The sequence below is a fragment of the Strix uralensis genome, chromosome 8 (assembly GCF_047716275.1).
Source record: "Strix uralensis isolate ZFMK-TIS-50842 chromosome 8, bStrUra1, whole genome shotgun sequence".
In the NCBI taxonomy this organism is placed as follows: domain Eukaryota; kingdom Metazoa; phylum Chordata; class Aves; order Strigiformes; family Strigidae; genus Strix; species Strix uralensis.
In genome coordinates, this window is record NC_133979.1 from 27,754,754 (window position 1) to 27,781,196 (window position 26,443).

The following is a 26,443-nucleotide window of genomic DNA, read 5'->3' on the forward strand; positions in this document are numbered from 1 at the left end:
CTCGGTAACGCAGGGACAGCAAGCAAGAAAGAACCAGTGGGTGACTTGCAAAAATCAAGGGACCTTTGTCTTGCCATGCCCTTGGTGAATTTATTTTGGTAAAGCTGATGTTAACTACTGATGGCAATAGCTCACTGTCAGTTGTCATGAAAACTTAGCAGGATGAGAACTCCTGGTTCCTCCAGTAGACAACTATTAACTTGTCTGGTCTTAAATCACAGGTGAGACATGGTAGGGGGTTGGTGGTGCCACAGAGCTGGAGATGGGCCTCAGTGGACTCTGCTCTACATTTGCTCTCCATCATTTAAGCCCATGCCACCAACAGATCCTTCTGGAACAGGCACTCTGCAGAATGGTGTGCTGATGGGTTGTTGTGCTTGTTAGGCTCAGGAGGACAGTGGGTAGATGTGGTTGGCCCTCCACACAGGCACCAAGCTCAGTATCACCCTCCCCATGCTGTGCACGCCTCAGCTTCTGCAGTGGGGGCAACGCTGGCATCTGCTGCTCTGACATCACTTGGGAGATAAACATTGCACCCAACTTGATGCAGTGCAAGAAAAACAATGCCAGCCCAGAGGTCACCAGGGAGACATTTCTCTTCCTCTGGTTTCCAGCTTTCCTTCTACCAGCCATCTAATAAATCTAATAAAATCTGTCTTTCTGGTGTCTAATTTGATTCCAGCATCCAGAGACCAGGCTTCTTATATCACTCAGAGACCTAACCAGCTACATCCTTGGCATACGAGCCAAGCCAAGGGGCTGCTGCAGGCTGCTCCAGGAGAGACCAATTACCTGGGATGAGAACTCACTCTCTGAATCAATTACACATTTATAGGTTTTCCTTGGGTCGCACCTAATTGAATTATTTAGATGCTTGAACACCATGGTCAGAGGCAGCTGATGACTTCTAGACTGAAGTCTGGGCACTAAATGAGGTGCCTTGCATTTCATCGCGCGAACAACTCTCCACACCTTTTGTTTATACCCTCGTGCAGCACTCATCTGCAGTGTGTTCAGCCTAATGCCATCTCCAGCGAGCAGCTGGGCTTTGACTCCTGCTCTAAAGGTGAAGGACGTCCAAGGTCACACAGAGACTTGTGACCAAGCCCAGTTCCCAAATTTTCTCCAGCACCTGGAAGCACAGGGGCAGGGTGGTGGCTCAGCTCCATGGAGCATCTTCTAGTCCCTGGCCCCAGTGGCTGCAGGGTTCCATTTCAGCACAGCCTGGAGACTCACAGAGTCAAGGCTGCAAATGCCTTGATCTGAGCTTCCAGGAGCTTCTGATGAAGGCTTCTGGTCTCATCATCTTCACAAGGAGGATCACCCATGCTGTGTCACATGCTGCTAATGAACTACTGCACAGCTCCCAGCAGGAGGGATTTGTGTTTCCGCAGTGTTGCCCTCCCAAAGGTCCTCCACACGCCTCCTGGGCAGCGACACAGCGATGGTCCCATCCACCCGGCAGCCAGACCCGAGAGGTGCTGGGAACTGCCGCAGCCCCTTGCATGGGTGCCAGCACTAAGGCAGCTGGGAAGGGGTTGGGGTGGCAGGGGCGAGCATGTGACAGGGGATTTGAAGTAACAACCTGTATATCTCAGCCAGGATCTCTGGTACCCTCTCCTTTGCATCCATTCTGCTGTGTCAGCCAGTTGGGGACACTTCCACATGCCTCGTGCAGCTCACACCACCAGTGGCCCAGCTAAAACACCCACGTGGTGCCCCTGCAGGGGTCTGAGCTGCGGGTTAGGCAGCACCCCATCATGCAGGAGGTGTACGCTGCTTGTTTGGCCCTGGGGCCTGATTGGATTGAGCTGTTAGCTTGCATGAGCTGTTGGTTTTTCAAGCTTTCTTTGCTAATGAAATTCTTTTCCTCCTGCAAAAAAACCTTCATAAAAAAAAAAGAAAAAAAGTATCAAAATCATTGATCTTTGTTGAGGATCCTTGCTCGGAAGGAGCCATGTGTCACACCAGCCCGTGGAGTGGGCATAGGCAGGAGCCCTGTCCCCGATGGTGGGGAAACTCTCGGGCTCCTCACTGCCAGATCCCAGGCAAGGAGGGTGCTCGGTGCGGAGGCTGCACGGAAATTGGGAGATGCTGCGGCTTCCCCGTCCAACAGCGTGAGCCGGCATCCTCTCCCCCAGGAGGATGTGACAATTTGCTGTGCTGGAGCTCATTGCCAAGGAGATAAAATATTTATGGCTGCTCTCTCTTGCTTCCCATTTCAAGCCACGGTGACTTATTTGTTACAAATTTACATGCATGTTTAGAGACATTTTTACATTCCTTCTAAGAACAAAAGGTTTATTTCTCCATGTAGCGTTTTGCCAGTCAGAATCAGCCACCCCATCTACTCTGTGCCTGCATTTGTCCCCAGCTTCAGTGCTCATTTTCCGCTTGGTAATGATTATCATTATACTAAGAAAAATGGGTCATTTAGAGTGGTTTCTCCCCAAATGAAAGGCTGTGGGATACAGGATATCATTAAAATTCTAAACCTGACTTCCAACCTCAAAAGCAGACTCTTGCCATTCGGGTATCTCTGCGAAGGGAGGAAGAGAGAGAGGGCGCACGATGAATGCGCTTTGGCCACAAAATGACTGGCTGAGTCCGTGTGGCCTGTGCCGCTGACATCTGCGCTGGCATTAAACATCCCCGAGCTGAGGCCGTCGCCTGTGCTGCTGACAAACAGACTTGTGGTCCCGTGTGGTGAAGGGCAGAGGCTGCCTCCCATCCCCTCCGAGGCTGCCTCCCAGCCAGTGCATCCACAGGGCTACAGTTGCACCCACTTCCCAGCCATGCTGTGTGTGGGACAGTGCAACTACAGCAGGTGACAGAACTGATTCCTACCCTAAAAGGAGCAATTTAGCTCCTGCCAGGAGGGATGTGGCCCTGGATCCGGGCTCCCAGCACCAGCGTCCCTGCCAGGCTCCGGGCTGACTCCTTTCCTCCTCATTTCTGATGATAGGAAAGGGTGCCCTGCCCAAGTTCAGTGCTAGCTTTGTCCATGACAGCAGATCTCCCACTCGGTGTTCTCTGCTCCCCAATCTCCAGCATGCTGCTGCCCCAGAGACTGGTTTCTCTGCCCTGGTATCCCCAGAAGGGGCTTCATGGGAAATGTTTTGCTTGGAAAGGCTATGCAACTTCTGTCTAAGCCTGAAATTGTTGTGTACAGAGCTGTAAGGCAAACCTAATCCATTTTGCAGCTTAGCCAGCTGCTGAAAGATGCTATTTAGGAGTGGGAGAACTGCTAGCTGGTTTTCCCCCCACTGTGGAATGGGACGGACAAGGATATTCAGAGGATGACAGATGGAGACTGACCCAAAATGGCTAATTTAGAAACATCTTTTTTAAGAAGGGAGACTTGCCCCAAATTGTGAACTTTTGAAGTAATTTCTTTCTAACTGTGCTCAGAACGGACTAACTTTTCATTCTCTTTTTTCACATTTTAAATCAAAATGTGTATGGAAAGCTCTCTTGATGCTGATCACAGCCAAGCAAACACACAGCGGCTAACGCCACATCTCGCACACGGGACACAGGGACAACTGCATCAGCCCCAGCCCATTGCGGTGACTACGTTAAGCAGCTCCACATCACAACACTGACCCGCATGGTCACAGACACGGAGTTATTAGTGTGCATCACTTCCAGGCTTGCCATGCGCGAGTGTGAGGCTCTCCCTATGCTATACAGCCCCCAAGCACCCAAAAATTGTGGCAGGTGCAGAGCCAGGCACCCCACCGGGGAGGATGGGGGCAGGGGAGCATGGGTGGGATGTGGGGTATCCCCAGGGCAGGGCAGGGAGAGCAGATCTCCTCCTCAGGGCCACGGCTCTGTTAGGGATGTCTGAATGACAAGTTACTTTTGGTCTAGCAGACAGACTGAAAATCCAATATAAATTATTTCTGTTTGACTGCCATTTAATTATTTTCACTTGGGTTTTTGAGAAAAATAAAAAACTGCAAAGAATGGTTAGCAGCCAACCTGAGATGCTTTGTTCAGCCCCAGAAAGATGTCCTTTATCTCTGGGGTTATTTTAGCCTTCTCTCCCTCCTTCCCTCCCCTCTGCTGCTAACTTTAGATTGACTTTAAAGTAGCAAACTGTTTGGACTTTTCAGGAACAATAAAGAAGATAAACACCACTTTGTGTAGTTTGCTAGAAAACATTGTTCCAGGGGAAGAGGATTCAAACCTCATTCCCAAGTAACGTCAGAAAAAGGGAAGAGCAATAAAAGATCTTTCTATCCACTAGTGGCCACAGAGCCATCACTGGTGCCCCTTCTTCCCTGGCAGGAGGGAAACTCATCCCTGGGGAAGTGGCAATAAAGTGTGGAACGGATCAGACATTTCCCAGTTTTTCAGAGAAAACATGTGAAATGTGGTAAATGTCTTTCTGGCAGGTGTTTCTCACTGAATTTTCAACTGTAAGAGGCATGGGAAAATTGCTGTTTGTAGAGCAACAGGCACCCCTCCTGTACAAACCAGGAGATGACAAAACCCTGCTAAGCAAGCAGGGAGACTGGGGGAGACTGGGGGGTTGCTGCAGCCTGGGTCACCGCTGAGCCGCAGTGGCACAGTGAGTGCACTTGCAATCAGGTTTTATTTTAATTTGCATTCTGAAACCTGTTTCTGGAGGCCCTCCTGACCTCCCTAAGCACCACGTGAGCACTTTGCACTGATTTTTGCACAACCATTTTCCTTCTCCCACCTTTGATCAGCCTTACCCTTCGCCACCCTCCAGCGGAACACACCACTACCCTCCCACAAGATGCCCCACAACCACAGTCCCCTCCTGCCTGATTTGTCTCATTAGGCAGCTGTTTCTCATTAGGATTCCTGGCAGCCCACCTCCCAGCATGGGGGGACTCAGGGGACCCTCTGCCACCTCAGCTCCAGTGGTGCTTGTCTGCCCTGTGGACCCACACAACGTTTCCTTGTATTTATATATCTGCATGAAACAAGCCATCTCCTGCTCTGGGTAGTTAATTCCTGTGTAATCAGGTAGCTAACATCTGCCACAGCAGCACTGCGAAGCCTGTGCCTTGTAGCCGCCACTGCACTCAGCTCAGCGCTACAGGGATGTCCCCATGTCCCGTGCAGCCACTGCTCCCTGGGCACAAGCAGCCTGGAGGGGCTGGGTATGGGCACGGAGGCCAAATATTGGACAGTAAATCACAAACTTCTGTTGTCTGAGGGATGCAGCAGGAGTGTGCTATTGAGAGGGGGGTCCTCGCACCCTCTGGTCATCACCTGGTGCTTGGCTGGCCCCTCTTGCCCCGGTGGGGCAAGCTTTGAGGCAGGGTGCAAGGGAACAAGGCACCAGGCAAAGACACACCACAAAACCAGCTGCCAAGTGTTCCCACCCTGAAAACAAGAGGCATTAAGGACCTGGGTCTGTGCGGCTGGGGAATGGCTTTCAGACATAAAAGCCACCACAACTGAGCTCTTCCAGGCGAAACAGCAGCAGCTCCTCACTCTTCCCAGGCATGGAGCATCCCTAGCACCCTGGGGGCTGATTTTGGTGCAATTTCTGCTATTTCAGGCTTTGGTGAACCAAGTGAGTGCAAAATGCAAATGCTGCTGCAATCAGCCAGGCCTGAGCTGTGTTTGCTCCTGTCGCATAATGGGAGGGCACACTGGTCTGGGGGTGACAGTGTTCTCTTTTGTGGTGCTGGGGGAGCCACCTTCCCTGCTGTGGCTGGAGCTTGGGTGCTCTGCTCAGGGGAGCTGTGCTTTTGGGAGGAAGCTGCCCAGCCTCCCAGCCAAGCAGCACCCACCACCAGTGCATTGCTGTAGGACACAGGGATGGTGGGATGCTCCTTTCACCTTGTGCCATGTCCTACAAAGCCCTGACCCCCTTCTGATAAGAGCATGGCTCAAGGCGTTCATCACTTAGCTCAACTTTCTGCTTACTCGACTGTGGGCTCCTGCCAAAGGAGGGATTGGCTTCCTGGGCTGCTCTTGGCTGACACCACAGCACTCCTGCTTCCTTCCCTGGGGACAGCCATTAGCGGCATTAGGTCCATCCCACTCTGCTGCTCTCCCTGATGAGTGCTGGCCCAGGGAGGGGCTCAGAGGAGCTCTTGGCCAGCGGGGATATATCCCTGCTTCTCTGAGATGTTCTTTGGCCCGTTTCCCCCACCATTTTGCTTCAGCTCAAGTTTTGGAGGTTTCTTCCCACCTTGGGAGTTCCACAGCACTTCCCTGATCTCCCTTATTTCCAAACTCCTCTTTCCAGCCCCCTTTGTGTGTCACAGCCATCATCCTACTATGCGACACACTGGGGCTGGTGGCTGGCCATCTTGCCAGTAGTGACAGTCAGGTGTTTCTAAACATGTAGCTTAAACCGTGATGTCCTGCTGCAGGAATGGAGTGAGTTGGCCCGGGCAGGACATGCTCCCCACCTCCTGTACTTCTTTGCCCCCCTCTGAAATAAGGGCAGCTTCAGCTTGCAGCGTGAGCTGGGGGGTGCACTCTCCCCATGGCGCTCAGCCCTGCTTCCTGGCTGCGGTGATGGGTCCTCTGACCCTCCAAACCTCCCCTGGTCCTGGGACAGAGCTGGATGAGAAGCACGCCGATTTGAGTGTTCTTACATGAATACTGAACCAGCTATGGATTTGGGTGCATCTTTGTGTTCCCTTCCCCCATCCCAAAGCCAATTTCTTTGTGCCGTACTCCAAAATAGCTCAAGTGTACTTGTAGGAGAGACTGTGGAGAGCTGGCTTTTCTTTCCTCCAAGCTGAAATACGAATGTCATTCTGCATGATGTTTGTGAGCTACGTCCTACAGGATACCCTAAAAGCCTCTGGCCCTGAGCAATGGCAGGACTGGGACAGCACAGCTAGATTCAGGCTTGCACTAATGTGACCTCAGGTCAGCTTTAAACTGATTAGGGCACACCCAGTGCAAATCCTGAAATAGTCCAGTTTATAACTAAATAATAACTATACACAGCTTTACATTGAATGAATTACATGTGCATAAATATACCTCTTCTGCAAATTAAAACAAGGTCTTGAAACACAACTAACTGTTCATCGCCATACAAATGTGTCACTGTCAGATTGCCACTAATGCTGGGATCCCCTTCTCTGCAGAGCAAGGAGTCATCCTTCCAGTTCATACACAGTTTGGCCTACAGCAGTCGGCTGAGCACCTTCAGTAAGAAAACAATGCAGATAAGGAGGAAGGAAAGAACAAACCTCTTACAACAAACACAGGGCACATCTGTCCCCTTTCTGCTAGCTGATAGACATGCTACACCGAACACCAGCTCCTAGGAAGTCATCACTTATCCCCATGTCTTGCTAGACAGCATCCGCTGCAGGCAAGATTATAGATGGACTGTTAGAAGTGATAGTAGATGCTAAGATCCCATTACAGGCGTCATTTCTTCTGTCAACACATGGGGAGTTTATATCTGCAACTTCTGTTCGGTGATGGTGAGCTCCCAGAGACAAGGAGGCTCCTCGGTGTCAAGTGATACACATTTCTGTGGGCTGGAGATAACCCATAGCATCAGTAAATGTTTTGGGACTTCGCAACGAGAAACAGTGTTACTCATTTTGGGCACTGCTAACCAGAGATAGTCCCCAGGAAAGTCTTCATTTTTTGGTACAAATGCTACATATCAGGAATATGGAAAAGATTCATGAAGTCTAAGCTGAGCAAGGCCACTCCACCTTCCCTTCCCCTACTGCACTGAAAGTAGTAGAAAACAGATTTGTTTTTTTCACTATTCATTTTGAAATTCATCTGGTTTGGGGGAAAAAAAAAAAAAAACAAATTAACTAAACAATCCATGCTTGGGTCATGTTCGGATGCAAGCCCTGAACCTGAGCCTCGCACTCCATCCCCATTTTAACCAGGAATCAGCTCACCGCCTGAGAGCACCCAGCAGCCGACGGGGCTTTGCTGGCAGCTGCTGCCTTTGGCTCTTTATACCCCTGCATACTAATACGAAGGAAAATGGGATGGATAATTTAATCCTATCCTGCTAGAAGCAAAGCAACACACCAGCCTGCTCATCCTCCCCTCTAAGTTTAGCCCAACAGCGTATTGAAGAGCTGCTACTGGATTCTCGCCAGCCCCTACTTAGCTAAACTACCTGACTCTGCAAAATAGCAGAAAATTCTCCATTCTGTGTCATTTCTGATCCTTGGGAGAACAACCCACATTCGTCAGGAAACTTGACCCCCCTAGGCCTGCGGGAAGCCAGTGTAATTTGGGATAATGACTAGAACGATGAAGGCTTTCTTGTGACATTGGGCACGTTTCCCATGGACTGCTGCTACGTGGAGCTGGGCTGCTGGAGTCTCAGCTCAGGGCTCCCTCCGTCCCTCCACTGTAAGCCTATGAACAGTAATGAATAAATCTGTACCTGCTCGCTTATAAATAGTTTATAAAAGGTTCATAAATGATTTCTAGATGTTTTAATGAATAGTTAATCAATTGTTGCAGGGCCCAACAGGTCAGCAGATTGCTTATAGCCATTAATTACAATGTCTGCTGATGAGCTTATAAGTGTCAGTAGGACTCCACTGATGTCTGCAATGAGCTTGTGGCATCTATAAAGAGTTAATAAATAATTAATAAATGATGTGAGTGCTTTTAGTTAAAAGCTGTAGAAGGCCATAAAAAAATGCATTCTTGGAAAGCTATGGACAACACAGTAAGCAAACATCTGTACCTGGGTTTGAATCCCGGCCTCCAAGGAGCAAAGCCGGCAGAGAGGTGCCAGCCCAGCCCAGAAGGCAACCCGGCTGCCCAAAGAACAGCAAAATTCCTTTGCTCAATGCAACCTGGCCAATTCAAGAGAAACTCCATGCCTGACATGGCAGATCGCTCCTGATCCCCTCTTTGAGCCTGGCAGCAGAATGCAGAAGTGCCTGCACCGAGGAGCTCAGCCACCTCGTCCTCTGCTGCTGAAGCATCACCTGTGTGCTGGCTGTTGTGGGGAAGGCGCCAGGAAACATGAATGCTAGGGAAACCGGGAAAATTTCCCAATTCTGTGGGGCTCTGGCCTGTGTCTCTGGACACCAAAGTGCACTTCCCTCGTGGCCAAATGGTGATTTGGGGTGAGCTGCTGCTACCCTGGCCCCAGCATCCCCCTCTGTCAAGGGGGGAGGACAACACACAGAAATACAGTACCAAGGAGCTGTGCACTATAGCACCATGAGGCAATAATGTATATGGTGTTTGGCCTCCTTAGCAAAAGTGCTTTATTATCATTAAACACTGAATATTTCTGGATGATAAAAGCAATTAAGTGTAAAAAAAGGTAATGATCCATTCCATATTGCATCCAAAAGATATGAAAATCCCTCATAAAATTATCACCCCAGCACAGAATTGGACCTAAATATCTTTATAATGCAAGACAGAGAACTTTGCTTACAGTCGGAACATTTATACGGCATTCAATTAGTCACTGGAGGGTTTCCTAGTATTCCCCAATTCTCCACGAGCCCAGAGGCAATTACAGGAGATTCTAACTTTTTAAATTAAAGACAAAAGACAGGAGAATTTGGATAAAACCTGTTCCCAGGCTCACCTCAGAACGTACATGTGGAGGAAATTTCATGCAGATCAAGCTTAATTTACTGCACAATTTAGTTCAGAGCCAGAGCAAGACACTTCCCGCACGTTTGCTAGAAGATCCTTCTGCGTGGGAAGAGGACTGGTACGTGATGTACTGCTCTGTGAGCGGGTCCTGAGGATGCTCCTGTGAGGGGCTGGGGCAAGGTGCCGTCCCTTGTCCCCTTCCTGCTCCCTCCACAGACACCTGCACCACCCTTTGGGGGGTTCCCATCTCCCTCGCAGAGCCACTCTGGGGGTGTCCGTCATGGGGACTCCCGTCCCCCTTGCTCCTGGCCCGTGGGTGCTGGCAGTGGCCGTGCACGCGTGGCAGTGGGTGTCCATGCCTGCAGCCTGTGCTGCCCCGCTGCCGCTCAGCCCCTGCATGCTCCTCCATGCACCATCGCGTGGCGCAGCCATGCCCGGGGACTAATTTAGGTTGGAAATAAGGTGTATATTTGTAATAGGCAGTTAATGGTGAGGGTAATTAATCACAGCAGCAGATTAGCGAGGGACATGATGGATTTCCTGATCCTGACATCTTTAAATCACAATCAGTTTCTCCTTCCAGACCTGCTCAGGCTGAGCCAGAAGCAACGGGCTCAGCGATGCATCGCACAGTCAAACCTCCCCACAACTCGGTGCAGCAGTGGGAGCCCCCATCCACATCCACCCTGCTGCAGGGTACCAGGGCTCTCCCACCCAGCGAGAAGGGCAGCAGGGGGAGGAGAACCTCTCCCTGCACCGGGGGCTTTGAACACTTCCTCCTGATTTATATTTTGACAGCATTTCTATGGATTAAGATGTCAGATGTGTGGCACTGCCAGGAAACACCGTTTTCTTTTAATAAACAAAGAGCAGCAGGTCATTTAATCTCCTGTACCTGCTCTGCCCCTCCAGCGGAGAGATAGGACTGCACCTTCCCAGGGCAGCAGCACCTCTCTCTTTCTTTCAGGGTGGCTCTGGCAGACCTGTCCCCTTCACTGGGAGAGCAGCACCCCAGCACAGCACCTCCTCACAGCTTCGGGGGATCCGCCCACCCCTACATGTTTCCATGGGCGTCAGAGATGCTCCACACTGCGATGTAACCTCACACAAGCGCCAGCAGCTGGTCCCAAGCATCTGGGCCTCCCACGACAGATTTTTCATGAGTGGCTTCACAGTCACGGCAATACCTTAAAAAGGAATCTGAAGCCATGTCTTTTGCTTTTCTTGCTGGCTCCTGAGCCTGCAAGACTCACTTGGCTCACGTGTAGAGCCTTGTTCTCCTGCCACCAGCGCTAGACGCTTCACACTGGCTTCCAAGGCAAGCCAAAAAACTCCTGCAGCCCCACGAGAGCTGGCTGCCTTCCCAGCCGTGAGGATCGCAGGGCTCTTAATACAACCGTAGGGGTCCCCAGCCCCGCACCCCAGCCTCGCCACTGGAGGAAGTGTGTGCAGGGGAAGGAAACACCACTGAAAGGTGAAGTGAAAGTTAATATAGCTGCATAAATTAACTCAGACACTCAGCACAGGGAGGATGCAGGAAAGCATAATGCTGAAAAGTACTTTTTTTTTTTTTTTTTTTCTGAAAAGCAAAACTCTCTTCTACTTTTTCCAGAGCACTTGATAACCTGAGTACATCCTGACTCCCTTGGGGCATTCCCTCGAAATCTCTGGCATTCCCCGAACGCTCTCTGTGGGTATCAGACAAAGGCCATGCAAACTGTTTAATCCCGTGCTACAGCACATTTCGAGGCTGCTGTTTTGCCAGAGCTGAGATCACTACAGCTGCGGCAGGCGAGGGAGGCAGGGCTGCAGGCAGCATCCCCTGCCAGCATCCCCAGGGCCTGATGCCCGTCAGTGTTTCGTTTTACTCAGGGCAGCGCGTTGATCCCAGCGATGCTGGAAGTCAGTGTTAAAGCCATGCTTTGGCATTTCCCAGCTGCTGCTGCCCAAAGAAATAACACCAACTGCATGTTAAGATGGCAGGGCCAGGCGCCCATGCTGCCTTCCCCGTGCCCAGGCGAGGAAGAGAAGGATTGCTAGCATGCAGAATCCCCACCGAGAGCGCAAGTGCTGGCTCTTGGGGCGCTTACATTCAGACAAAAAAAATAGGGAAAAAAAGAGCGTGTTTACAAATATATATATTTTTATATATATGTATATATGCATATCTATATGTATGTCATTATGCTAAGTCATGGTGAGACAAAGTGGATCAGCTACAGTCTTGACGTTCTAAAATTAGGTTTTATGTAAAATAAGTATTTGCTTCATGTAGGGCAGTTGGTATTAAGATTTATTTTCATCCTCACTTGTATTACTGCTTGATATGATTGTAAAGCCCAGGGCACATGCATATCGTTGCCATTCATAACATACACATGGATTCATGACCTAGCTAGCAAGCTGAATTGCCTTGCAATCTTTTTTCCACTGCAGAAAGCTTAATAAGCATATAAGTCTTAGAGCAAAAAGAGACCCTATGTATTTGCTCTGCATGAAGAGCTCTTGAATGGAGTTGTAGGAGCCAGAGAAAGCATTGCACCAGCTACCTAGCATTCATCACCCACGTGGACTCATTTCTAAGAGCAGGACCCATCGTGTCCGTGGGACTAACAGTAAGTGACAGGGCAGTAAATGTTAGTGGAGCAGTTGTATAAACTCCAGGACAGCCTATGACTTCTCTTTCCCCAGAAAAAATTCCCAGTTTATTTACTGCAGCTCTTTAACCAAATGCCTTTGGCAAAGGCACTTACTGTTATTAAGAAAGCATAAATTGAACGCTTACAAACATATACGTATGAACCCCCATGCTCCTGCAGGAACAGAATTATGGTTACCATCAACAGGCAGAAATAGTGACTTTAACAATTACTTTTATGCTCCCTGGGGCTTTCCTGTCACAGTGAGGAATGTGTCCTCGCTGCGGCTCAGGCGCAGGGTTGGGAGCAGTTACCTGAGCCTGCAGGTGGCTGTTGTGGGGATATGGCATTTATTTCATGGAAACAAAAGGTCCATGACCAGTGGGAGCCAGGGAGCTAAGGCTGCCCATGGAGAGCAAGGGGACACAAACACGAGGAGAAGAAGCACCCACTTATCCCCATGTGAGGGGAAAATGGGCACGGTTTGATTTCTGCTGCAGAGGAGCAAGGATGACAGGAAAGGCACTGCATGCACCAGGGAAGCTGCTGAGAAACAGCCCTCTTCAAGAGGCCTCTGCCAGTCCTTAGAAAAAATCTCCTGACAAAAGATGGAAAAGACACAGCTAGCTAAGGAGAAGAAAGATTTGGGTTTATAGAGAGAGTTTCTCACAAGGAGAGAGATATCCATGAAGGACTGGCTTAGAATTCCTGGGTTTCTAAGGTCAAGGCTGAGCTGTGACACCCCAAGGGAAAGAAACACCCTCATGCAAGCGGGAAGATGGAGATGTATCCACTGAGAGAAAGAGCCTGACCAGGTATATGGAGGAACTGGGACCACTGGTGCCAGCTGAGAGACCAGGTAGTTTTGGAATTAAAGGACCACACTGAGGGTTTGCTATACATCTCCCTGGGAGTAATTTTGGAGCAATGCTGCTGGAGACAGCAATACTGCTGGAGACAGCAATACTGCTGGGACTGATACTGCTTTGCAAGAGGCTGCTTTCCAGGCAGAGACTGAGGCATAGATGCTCAAAGCAGTTCTGCTTGGATGTGGCTAGAGCAGGCTTTTTACCTGCCAATTACAGGACTGACATGAGGAGATGCTGCTTTTGTTTGTTTTTTAAGTAGAAAAAACATTATAAAAAAGCCAGCTGTAGAAAGTAAGCTTGGAGTGAGCAACCACCACTGGCTTCAGTACAATTAAACAGAAAGGTATGAAAAACAGGCTGGTAAATGAGGGCTTCATCCTGAAGAGGAGAAACTGGATGAAGGGATCTACAGCCTCCTCCATGTGGGTACTTTTGGGCCCTTTGGCCTCAACTTCAGCAGGGGCTGTTGGCAGCCCCAGCCAGCCCAGGAATGCACTTGGCTGGGGTTGCTGGGCCACCGTCCGTGGTTGCTGAGCCACACTGTGTCATGCCACGCTGTGTCATGCCATGCTTCATGGGCTGCACACCCCGCACAAACGCCTCTCACCAGCCTGGCAAGGCAGGATCAGCACTGCAAAACACAGCAGGGCCATAAGCCAAAGGACAGTGCTGTCACAAGAACAGATGAGGATAAACTGGCAATGAATAAACTCAGGCTGGAAGAAGGAAGGATGGGGCTTTGGGCCAGCCCCAGCACAGAGGACACAGAGAATGGGAGTTGGGTTTTATTCCCAGCTTTTCCAAGGAGATGGCAGGACGCAGCACCTAGGGCACCAGGGCTGTGGGCTCTACAACCCCAGATGCCCTCAGCCCACAGACACACTATCACCTGCCATGTCCCCTTCCCCACCCATCCTGCTGTTGTGGGGCTGGGGGCTCTGTGCAGGACACAGCACCCTTGCCTCCCAGCTCCATCAGAATGCTTAAGTCCTGCTTTATTTCATACACGTGGCTTTTTTAAAACATATGTGGCATTTCCTTACAACTGTCAGCATCGACCTTCATAGCTGCCATGGTGATGAGCACCACAGAGAAGCCTATAAATAACATGAATGTGCCACATGCTGGCCCTTTTATGGGCCCCACTCTTTTTGATTTACTTATATGCAAGATATTTTACAGGACAACCCAATTAAGCTTGACAGCTGGCTGACAATGAATTCCTGCTCAGCGATGGCTTGCAGACACTTTATATTAAACCAGGTAACGTGATACAGAACACCAGTAGAAGCTACTGGTGGGATTTTGCATTTGTACTTGCTGATACAACTGAAGGGTCCCCTACGATCTTTACAGCAACAGCCACCAAAGGACCCACACGCTGCTGGAGACAGGCAGAGCTCGTCCCGTTCAGCGCCGAGCAGCAGCATAAGGCCAGGCTGCAAGATTTAGGAGGGGCCCTTAACTCCCCGCAGTCATGCATCAGGCATGCATTCAGTGACAGGGTCCCACCAAGTTTCCAGGATGCTACAAGAACATTGCACACCTGACTACATACATTTTGGCTACGACTCGATCCAAGCAGGTCACTCTGCTGTGAATGTAATGTAAAAGTGTGGTCAGCCACCCCGCGCTGTACAGCGGCTACAAATTTTGTAGGAGGCCACTGCAGAACCAAAAGCCCTTGCTCAGGGGTGCCTTGGTGGCATAAGCACCTGATCCAAACTCAGTCACTCTGCCTGCAGCCGGGTTGCTCTCCCAGGCTTCTACCACATCTTCCAAGATGGGCAGTCCTCACACGGCATCCACCGTAAGTAACATCTCACTCGGCAGTTTTCATCTGATACCTCTGTCATTCCAGCAGTAATTTCTATATTCCAGAGGGGCAAGGCAGAAATAAAACAGCAGACCTGGGACTTGCATGGCGTGTCTCTTTCAGTCCCTGCTAAGTCGTAGCTATTCTGGGAAAGCCTCTTTCACTCTCTGGACCCACTTCCACTTTTTCTCCCAACCAAAGAAACGGCCGTGATGGACAACCCTCATTCCAGAGCTGCTCGAGTCAGCCATCCTTCCCAGCTCAGCGGTGTCTTTCTTACTCTCTCCCTGCACACTCCTGTCCCACCATGACAGGGGAGAGCATCCCCAGCAGAGACAGCTGAAAAATTAGGTTATGCACTGTGGAAATAATCAAAGTTGCTTTCTATGTTGCTCTCCGGGTAAGGCAGTGCCTGGATCCTGCCCCACCTCTCTGGGGAAGCAGGGGGAAGAAAGCCCCTGTGGCACATGCAGAAAAACAGACTCCTCACTTACAAATAAATGCAACAGCATTTTTATCAGCTCTTTTTGGCTGGAGCCCAGTACCGGATTTCAGGCCCAAATATCTGTTTTCAGATTTTTGATCTTGAATGATTTAACAGTATTGCAGAAGGCAGGTGCCTCATAAAATCACATTCAGTCACCTGAAAACCCAATTTTACAGCAATTTTTCAAACAGATGAAGTTTTGATTGGCTGTGGTTTGATGTTGAGCTGACACCTGAACCCGGATGGCTGGAAGGTTAATGAAGAACAATGAGTCCCAATAATGTGACCTAAACTACCCAAGCTTTATGATTATTTGACTTCATGTTCATAAATTCTCCCCAAATTCACATTAAGGGTGCCAGTTCTCCCCTTTTTCTCCTTTGATGTCTGCTGCATTTTCCTCTATTCTTTCTTCCCTCTTCCCTGGATGGTTTATTTTGCTTTTGCAAGGAAATCGAGCACAGTGCAACTTTGCAAAGTTCTGCAACTGTAAATTTCCTATACTCCCCCTGCTAGACTTGGGTGTGAAGAGGGAGTTCAAAGCAACGCTCCTCTCTTCCAGTGAATTTGAGGCCAGGTCTGCATAGGACTGCAAGGCTTCACTGCCAAAGACAGGTTACACAGGAGGGCAGATTTAATTAAGAGGTAATTAAGCCCCACCATGACCTCCATCCTGAGCCATGGAGGCACAAGGACTGCCTGAAGTCCCGGGGCACACGATGCTATGTGAGGCAAAAAATTGGCTGGCTGTTAGGTGGGATGAGTTGTGTAACTTCAGAAAACATGGGAATATCACAAAAGCTAAGAAATCAAAGGAGAAACCAAAGAAAACATGAGATTGATTTCTATCAGGGAAATAAGAACTGAACGAACCAGTGATTGTATCACTGTAACTGCCAAAGGGATGGGGAGGAGCAGAAGGAAGAGGCTCCCCATGCCGAGAAGCCCTAGGTGGCTTACTGCTGTGTCGCACACTGAAAACCAGCGGTCATGCTCAGCAAAATTTAAGATAATCAGGGGAATTCAAACAAGAGCAAATCAAAAGCTGGATATTTTGCAAAGGGATTAAAAGAAAGCTTTAAAATAGGAGCCAATGGCTCCACAGGTAAATTAATTATGTGGAAGCTGCCCGGGAAAAGGACATGTAACAGCAATGAAAGCTTCATTAGCACCAGGGTGTGCAGTACCAGCAGATTGGGAAGAAGTGCAGGCACGCAGACTGCACGGGGCAAGAGGAGGTGTTGATTGGCAGAACCACTACGCAGCAGGTTCTCCTGGAAATGCAGAAAACCAGGGAAGCTGTTGCCAGCCAGGATCTTGCTCGCAGAGGTAAACTGCAGCAGGAGCTTCAAATCCAGCTCTGGAAGAGAATCGCAAGGTTACAGCCCACAGCAGGGAGCAGTTGCTTGGATGCAGAACTTGCCCAGCCTTAGCACGAGGAAATAGCTTATGTGCTGCCAGCAGATCTACAGGAATTTCTTGTGCTTTTTAAATGCAGGCATACAAGTCCACAGGGGTCAACCCAGACTGTCCTGACTTTGATAAGGCAAGAACTCAGGATCTTTAATAATAAAGTTTCTATCAGACTACCCTTTCACCTTGCAATGTAAATGATGTACAAAGACAGGGGTGCTATAGAAAGGCTAACCTAAATCGGCCAGCTCTGCTGCTGTTGCAGAAATGAACCCACAGGGAACAGAAAAGCCATACCAGGGCAGCGGCAACTGGCAGCCTGAGCTATCTGCTAATTGCTAAGGACAACCAGGGACCTGCAATTTGTTTGCTATCTTGCTCGGTCTCATGTGTGGGAAGGGCAAGGGCATGCTCGCACACTGCGTGGTTTGCAAACAGCACAGGGTGGAAAAGTTCAGCTGAAATGCTTGAGTTGGGAAAAAGCAGCCACATACAAGGATTAATAATAGCATCTTTCTTCTTAACCGGAGTTACTAGCAAAACCCCAGAGATGCACTTGCCTAAGCAGGTAATGCTATGAACTATTTAACAGGGCCAGCCCAAAAGCAACTACCCAAAGCTCATAACACACTGGGTAGTGCAGCAGCTTTCTACTACCCACCTGAGCAAGGCCACTGTGCCTTCAGGCGCACACAGCCCCTATGCCCAGCTATTTCAATAGACAAGATTTAAACGCCAGGAGTGCAGCATGGCCTGCAAATGCACATGTCCCCATCTACCTGTGCAACAGCTGTTGCGGTGGTAGGAAATGGAGAGACTTTTCATTTTGGGGGCCACAGTGTTTCTCTGACCCTCCCAGACCTGAGACTGTGGGAGGTTTGGAAAGAGCATCTTTCCAAGGTGCTTGTCTGTTTGTTCCCTCCAGTCTCACAACTTGCAAAAGAACCACTTGGCCCCAGGGTAACTGAGGACTGGTCCCCTCCATGGGTGCAGGGACCTGGATCTGCTTCCAGATGCTTCCTCTGGGAGAAGGGAAAGGTGTGAGGGGCTCGTGGGAAGAGATGAAGATTTCCTTATGTATCCTGAGAATCAAATGTGCATTCAAAGCAGGCTCTCTGTGGATGCTCTGCACAGCTGGGCTCTCACACGAGTTTATCTGCAGAGCTGTCACAGTCCGAGCCTCTGCTTTGCTGCCAGATTTTTATATTCTGTGCTGATTTCCCAAGGGTCTTCATTTGGGCTCATCATCCCCACAGGGATCAATAGGATTGCAGCTGCCGTCCTAGCATCTGCAGCCAGCTTTGTTGAGCAGCAGTGTGGTCTGCTGGATAAAGCAGGGGCTAGGAGCCAGGAGCACTGAAAGCCCGCCCAGCTCCTGCCAGGAGCCTCCGCTGAGGGCTCGGTCAAGCTGATCAGTGTCTGCAGAGACATCTAAGGCACATCCCAGTCGGGCATTAACACTGGTGACCTCGTGTCCGCCTGATGCTCAGGGAAAGCACTGAGAAGCCCTGTGGCTCCTGCAGGCAGAGGGGACCAGGCGGTGGTCCACTCCCTCTGCATCCCACCCCAGCCCTTCCCTTAGCAGACGGCTCAGACCTGTGAAGCTGAGCGCTGAAAGGCTACAGCATCCGTGACCGGGATCAAGTGAGAGGAACAAAATTAAAATAGCCAGTGTAGTCCTACATGGCGGTGGTGGGAAGGTGGCTGGAGACATCTCCGCCTCAGCCCTACTCTTTGGGTAATGCCAAGGGAGAAGCCCTTCTGCGGAGAAGTCTGGTGTGTGCAGCTGGCTGCAGAGCCAAACGCTGCTCACTAGCAGAGCCTTTCCAATCTCCCTGAGTGCTTCTGGCCCTTGCCAACCTCGTCTTTCTAAAAACCCTGTGGAATTACAGGTCCAACAGCAGGCTGTAACAGACATACCAGAAACCAGTAGCCATCTAAGATGATGTGGAAAATATACCCATAACTGTGGGCTAAAATCCTGTATGGGATCAGCTGCATTCTCTTTCGTGGGGATCTTGTGATCTACAACTGATGCACACTTTGTGTTTCGACACTGTCTCCCAAATATCTGTATTAATGGCAGGTATAACCTACCTTCCTTCACTCTTTGCTCCATGGTCACTGTGCTTGGATGTGCAATACAGGCACTGCCCAGCACAGGGATTCAAGCCTGATTAGCAGCAGCAAAAGCTCTGCTAATATAACCATATAACGATGTCATCCCAGCCCCTCTGATCTGGAGGAGCTCGACCCACAGGGAAACATGCTTGTCCCCCAGGTCCCTGCACAGAGCCGTGTGCTCAACAGCATCACCTTTGGCTGCTGCCAGAGCCAGGCCTGACCCACCAGCACATTTCCCTGCTACGTGCTCCTTCAGCTGTAATAAAGCGCCAGGGGAAAAATTAAGCCTGCAGTTTGTCAGGTGTCTTTGTATGCAGTGTTGGGTTCTGCATCTAGTTATTAACCTCTTGCAAAAGCTCAGTGTTATCTTGTATGGAAGTAATATTAGGTTAAACAGCTGTTGATAACTTATCTCCCATTATCAGTGACTTCATTCAAGGCCAATATTTACTCACATCCAAGAAGCGTCGCTGTATTCCCAATGGTTTTCTTTATGGAGTCAAATGAGAAGAGCAGCTTTTAATAGATCTTAGGTACTTATGAGGCCCATATTGCCCAAGGGCCTCCTAATCTTGAATGCATGGCATAAGAAAACTCCCGGGGGGGACAAAGCCTGGACACAGCGCACAATCTAGGGAGGAAACCTAACTTGGGGAGCATCTTCTGCAGACACAAAGGTGCTGACCCAACTTGCCCACTTGCTGCCTCCTGCACCAACCGCTTGCACTGCAGCTCCTCCCCATCCTTCCTCCCTCAGAAGGCAGGTCAGCCATGGGCTAGCAGGTCCCAACAGGTCCCAACCATCAGGTGACCCTTTCCATCACCATTTTCATCCTCTAATGACAGTCCTTCAACCGAGGGCTCAGAAGAGACATCCCCTGGCACTACGCTCCATCATTCAGACCTTTTTCTTAGCTGAAAAAATAAGTTTTTGTGCTCTTGCTGTCAAGAGCATGTCAGTGCTTTGCTTCATAGTATTTTTCCAGGGAGTCCACCCTCTTCTTTATTACTTTTGCGATGCTGTAACAGTATTGCAAAGCCTTAGGCAGAGACTGAGACCCTGCTGTGCTGGACACCATAGAAGCAGAGATCAGAGAAAAGAATTTGCATCCAAAAAAATGAGATCCCTGCAGTCTAACTTCTTCCACCACTATTTACTGGGCGTGATCTTGCAAGTCAGGCCTGGAATGGGTTTCTGGGTTCAGATGCCAGGCGTTTGCCATCTGCACAGGTGCTTGAAGGCCCCCGCCACACTACCACGCACACACACACCCACGGCACCGCTCGGAGCGGTCAGTGGTGGCACAGGCTGCCCACGCATGTGCTCCTGCTTTCCCTGCCTGAAAGCCGGTGTGAAGGCAGAGTTTTCCAGCGAGCTACATAGTCCGGACTCTGCTCACGGCCTCTCCTCTCCTCCACACCACCGCTGGTCCACGCTGCAATAAGAAATTATACCTTGGTGATCACTGGGCTGTTTTATTAGGCCATTGCAGTTGGTGGAGTCATTTGAACTGAACCCATGATCTGTAAGCAAGCGGCAGCCCTAGGAATGGCCAAGGGCTGGCGAGAGACCATAGTTAATGCTTAGTCTAAGCTGCAAGTGGCAGGTACATTGTAAGTGTGTCCCCTGACTCAGTAACCAACTGTGGTGAGTTTATAGCCTCCGATATTGTTACATTAATCATAAGGAATCTCCCAGTTCCTTGGAAATACAGTGGCAAGCTCTCCAGGGCTGGTTTCAGTAGTTTTATTCCTAGGTAATAGCCCTCTCCCTCGTTTATAGCTATGTCTAGACACAAAGCGAGGAAGGTGCTATAAACACTTGATGTAAAAACCCTGTCTACCTCCTAATTCCTGCATTTCACATCCCAACCGTGCGCTGAGTGCACGGGCATAAAGTCTGTGCTTACATACCTTCCCATGCCACCAGCCCGGCATGACTGCAGCTTGCTGTCCCCAGCGCCAGAGCGTGGCAGGTCCCCAGGAGCAGCCCAGAGGGTACCCAGGGGTGGGAGGCTGTTTGCTCAAGTCCTACAATCTGCCTTGAGAAAATGGCCAAGGGGGAAGGAAAGAGGCAAGGTGTGCTGCAAATCTTCTCAGGAATATGCAGCAGGAGCAGCTCTGCTCCTGACGGCATTTCTCAGCACTGACCTTCCACGTACCCTCTGACCACACAGGACAGTGTGAAGAGGAAGAAATCAAACTCACCCATAAATGAGAAGAAAGAAAGGAGCTATTTAATCCTTTTTGGAGGGTTGCTACTTCATTATTGATCAAAACCAACAAAATTAACAAAATGGGATGAAATCCTAAAATGTTCAAGGCCTCTATGGATGTCAAAAAAGTATTTACTAAGTTTAAATAGTGTGTCACATAGCTCCAGTGACACCATGCCAATTATAACTCATACAGGGGGAGCCTCTCCCTATTTTACGGCACCTGAAATAACTAAAGCCTCTGAGGCAGAGGAGGGTGAGAGTGTCAGGAAGGATATATGCTGAAGCCTGGGGATGACCCAATATCACCGAGACTGGGCACATCACAGAGAAGGAGAATTAAATCACGACCCTATGGGAGATGATGGTGATGCTGCCCGGGACCAACCACGTGAGGGAAGAGGCTGATTAGCACCATCACACCTCGGCCATGCCGGGCCAGCTCAGGACCACACGTCCTCATGTAAATGTCACACAAGTACAGCACCTAAAACTTTGGCCTGGGGTCTTGCAGAATAGCCCGGCTGCGCCAGCTCACACCACCAGTGACAAATCCCTCAAGCAAAGCAAGCAGAGGGGCAGTCAGGGACTGATGGCGAGTGAGCCGGTGACCTGCCTGTGGTGACTCTGCTGCCAGCAAAGGTGGTGACTTCATCTCATGATGCTGGTTGTTGTCAATTATTTTCCAGCTCTTGTGTGTATTCATGCACTGCACAGCACTTTGGAGCCTCCAAGATGAAAGGTACTTTCACCAGCACTTCAGTGGCTTGTTTCCTATTATAGGTCTGGTTTTGACACTCCCCCACCCTCTTATCTAACTTTCTGTACAAAGCTCTTCTCACTTTTTCATCTTTCTTCTGTGGTCCCTAGCCAGGAAAAAAAAAAAAAAAAGAAAAAAACATATTTATTTCCTTTTTGGAAAGCTTGAGATTAATCAGCCACAGTGGTCTGGGGACAGGAGACTTTCACAAAGGTGATTCCTTAACAAAGAAGTCTGCATACTTTTCTGTAAACTCGGCTCTTCAAAATGGCTTGGTGCTTAACGAGAAAAGGCCTTTGTTTTTTTGCTTTTAACAAGCGGAGTGGATGTTTTAATTAAGTTGGATAGGAATTTTCAGAGTTACTTGATGTGAAAATGTGAGCCTGTAAGAGCCTTCTTTGATGCTTGAGTTATGTTTTAAACACTTGATGAGTCCTGCAGAGCTGTTAATCCTTTTAGCATAGCTAATAGCTATTGCTAGAGCGATCATGAAATCCTGTTTTGTTTGTGTCTCTGCTGAGCTGGAGGCTTCCCCTGAAATGGCAGCAGTCCACCCGGGAGCTGTTCGCAGCCCCCAGCCCCAGCAGCTCCCAGCACCACTTGGGGGGGGTGGGGGGAGAGGACAGCTGGGCACCCCAGGGCAGGTGGCTGTTAGATGGCAGCCACAGGGGTGTCCCAGCACATCTAAACAGGGTGATGCTGGACCGCTCTGAGCACCTGCTCGCAGGAGCACGTCCTGGTGGCTTTCCATGGTTGTGGCAGGGGGAGGTCAGAGGCATGCGTGAACCCCACCGTCCCCCTCCCGGATGGGTCACCTGCATGTGGTGGCCCGGTAGGAGCCCCAGAATACTCCCCCTCCCTGCGCTCAATAGTGGGGCACACCACTGTCTGCCTGTGCAATCCTCTGCGCTGTCCAGAGTTGCTGCCTTAAAATAAGAGCTTTCCTTCGCAAATATTTTGAGTTCACCTCCCCCCCGATCTGGAGAGCCACCCCTCACCTTGTGAAAAGGCTTTCCTCTCCTTTATAGCTCTGGATTTGCTTGAGGGACAGGTAGGGAAGAACTGACTTTGGGGAAATGCAAATGCCTTCCACAAAGGATGCTGCAGGGAGAGATGAAAGCCAACTCCATTTGCATTAGTTCCGTAACTCTGGATGTTTTCCCTCTCCCTTTTAGACCGGAGTTCACACACACATACACACACATTTTTGCCACAGAGCTATTCCGTTGCCAGCTGCTCGTCCCAGAAGTTTTGAAGAAATCCCCATTTACACACGAAGCTACTTCTCAGAGCACCAGCAGCAACCTGTGAAGGCAGAGGGAGCACCCAGGTAGCTGTGATTCAGCAGAGCCCTGCTGTGGTTCTCGGGGCCAGCGCAAGCTTGCTCTGTACCCCTGTGCACAAATGGGGACACCCTGAGCCTGCGGCAGGACTTGCACCCCCCTCCTGCCACCACCCCTGGGCAGTGTTATGGTCTGAGTAGCTACAAGAAAACCAGCAAGATGATGAGCTCCACCACAGTGCACGGGCTGTGTTTTAGGTGGCCCATAGCAAAATATCAGCAGCAATCTATCAATTTGTTAAAGCAGTAAAACAGGCATAGGAAAACACTCTCTCTCTGGATCTATGTGCTAAACAACTGAATAAGCCAGGCTGTCTCCCAGGTTGGTATGTGTACACGGCGCTCCTGGGGGATATCCCGCTGCTGCCACCACTTTTTCATGCACTGCAAGGCGGCAGAGGAGCTAGGGCCCGGATCCTCCCGTGGGTTTCCTTTGAAGAGCTCCTCAGCATGCCTGCAGCGCATTGCAGGGCACCCAGAGCCGGATGGGGACACGGGGACACCGTGTCGGGGACTCAGCTCCAGACTAGAGCTCCAACCCGCAACGCTGTGCCAAGCCACGCTCTCTTCCTCAGCTCACTGCTCTGAAACCCTCTTCTGGCATTTGCACGGTGTTTTGTATTTATTTCCCTTATTATTTTTTAAAGGGAGCAGGGGGATACCTCTCTGGCAGCAACCCTGGCTCTGCCAGGTCCAGGGGAGTTTAAGAACAGTTACGCTCAGGCAGTCTTTGAAGTCACGGAGCTAAACAGGACGGGTCTGGAGATCCTAGTACTGCTAGTGTCTTAACCAGAGGCAGTTTTCTGTAAAACTGGCTTAAACAGGCAGCCAAACATCTGTTTTCATTCTGACGGCAAAAGCTTTGCATTGGGAAACAGAGAAAAACCCATTTTATATTCAGCCCGTTCTACTGTTCGTTGCAGCAAAACCTGTAGAGAGCCCTAAAACTGCAGGATCTGCGCTTATTTCATCTTATGCTGGTGACGCTCAGGAGAAAGGGAATTCTGGAGGAGGATTTTGCACGCAGTGATCAGACTCCTGCACTCACATCCATTCTTGCAGATGAACCCAGGGCACCCTCTGCATCCAGCAGGCACCCGGGGGAGAAGGCAAGGGCCACCTGTGATGTGCGGCCACGGAGGGGACATCCCGCAGCCAGAATGCAGCCTGGCACAGCGTCAGCACTGGCAGATCAAGGAACTACCCAGGACTCAGGCTCAGCAAGCCTGGGAGATGTGGAGGGGATGGTACCGGGACTGGGCATTACAGCGGGCCCAGGTGAAGGCAGCTGACAGCTAAAGAGGCATCCAGATTCCTGGCATAAACCACCATGGGACACCTAAACCCTCGTGCCAGCTGCCCTGCTGCCCGATGAGAAGTATGACAGTAGCATGTCTGGAGTGAGGACTCCAGATCTGACCCCCCTCTGGCTCAGGAGCATCGGATCAGGCTCCCCAGGGTGATGTGCCAAGCTGAGCACAACTTCCCCATGGGTTCTGGCGGAGCCACGGATCGATACCCCACACACACCCACGGGAAGTCACGGCTCAGCTGCACAGCCTGTCTGCCCGACGGATGGTGACAGTCTGCCACCGTGCAGGAAAAAGGGGGAAAAGGCTGCAAACCGGGATATTCCAGGCGCAGGAAAGTCACCCCAAGTAAAATCCACACTCGACAGCTCCAGGGAGGCTGGACCCCCAGCAGTACCCACGTTCTCCCATGCACATCAGGTCTGCAGGGGGGCAGCGCTACCGGGGTAGGAGAGGGGAAGGTTCCACTCAGGACCCGTTCAGCATCCCCAGGGGAGGGACGACCTCCTCCCCGTGCCCCGGGGTGTGCGGTGACAGCCGGGTTCTGCCACCCCTCCCGCGGGCTCTGCCACCTCTCCCACAGGCAATGCCACCTCTCCCACGCTCGCTTTCTGAGGCTGGCTGCAAAGGCGAAGGGTGTCCAACGCGGAGACCGGGAGCACCCCCAGCCCGCAAGGCGAGCCCCCCGACCCTCGGCCCCGCTGCGAGGAGGGCTGGAGGGGGCTTTCCCTGGGGAGGACACAGACCAAAGGGCGGTTCTCGCATCCTCCGGCTGAGGCCTAGCCGGAGAGCATCCCTGAGACCGGGACGGCCACCGGCCGAGGAGAGGCACCCGTCACCCCGAGCAGCAGGAGGCTCAGGGCATGCCCTTCGGGGACACCCCCGTCCCACGGGTCCCACCCCGGGGCTGCAGGGCTGAGGGCAGGTTTCCCGCAGCCAAGTTTGGTCCAAAAGCAACAGAGGCTTCTCCCGCATCAGCCCCAGCACCCGGCTCCGCTCCCCCCGCCGCGACCTGGCCGCCCACCCTCCTTCTGGGGGGCGCGTTGGCCGCAGCCCCCCGGCACCCCCCGCCACTGCGGCCGGCCGGTGCGCGGCGCTGCCCGGGAGGGACCCCGGCCCCCGCCGCGCCCCCGCCGCTCCCCCGCCGGGGGGGCGCAGTGGGGAGCGGAGGGGAGGGCGAGCGGCTGGCGAAGGGGGGAGGGGGGGGGGCGCAGCCCGGGGCACCCCATCCCTGCAGCAACCGATAGCGGAGCGGCGGAGGGGGGTTGTGGAGGGAGCCGGTGCCCGGTGGGACCGCAACGGGGGAAACTTGTGCCGCGTCCGGAGCCCGGCGAGGCGCGAACGCAGGGGGGGATGCTCGGAGCGGAGCCGCGCCGCGCCGCGGGGGCTGCGGGGACCCCCGGTGCTGCCGGCGGTGCCTTACCTGCGGGGGCCGCTCCAGAGGCTGCAGTCCGCGCCGTAAATCCGTGTGCCGGGTGCGGCGCCGGGAGGGCGGGCGGGCGGCTGCTCCCCGCTCCCCGGGGCCGCGGAGCCCCGGCCGCCCGCCGCTCAGCCCCGCGGCGCCCGCCGCCCCCGCCGCGCCGCCCCCCGCCCCGCCTGGCCGCCCCCCGCCCCGCCTCGCCGCATCGCCGCCGCTGCCGTCGGGGGCTGCGGGCCGCCCCGCCGCCGCTCGCCGCCCGCCGCCGGCCCCGCGGCCCCGCGCCGCGCTCCGCCGTCCGCGGGAGGCGCGCAGGGGGCGGGCGGCGGGGCGGTGCGCCGGTGCGGCGGGAGGCGGGGGGGGGGGGGGGCGTCCCCACCGCCCCCTCCGCGCCGCGGCGGGGGGGACTGGCCGCCGCCCGGCGGGGGCTGGGACCGCCCCCCCCCCGAGCCCACCACTCTGCCCGCAGGACCCCGGCGCAGCCCC

General features: G+C 51.8%; 1 protein-coding gene across 1 annotated transcript in view; it reads right to left on the reverse strand.

Moving 5' to 3' along the window:
* TMEM121 (transmembrane protein 121) overlaps positions 1-26,104 on the reverse strand; it is a 41,281-nt gene extending 15,177 nt beyond the window's left edge. The window contains exon 1 of the mRNA XM_074876802.1: positions 25,964-26,104. The gene's annotated coding sequence lies outside the window, so the exon portion shown is untranslated. The remainder of the gene's footprint in view (positions 1-25,963) is intronic.
* Between the last annotated feature and the right edge of the window lie 339 nt (positions 26,105-26,443).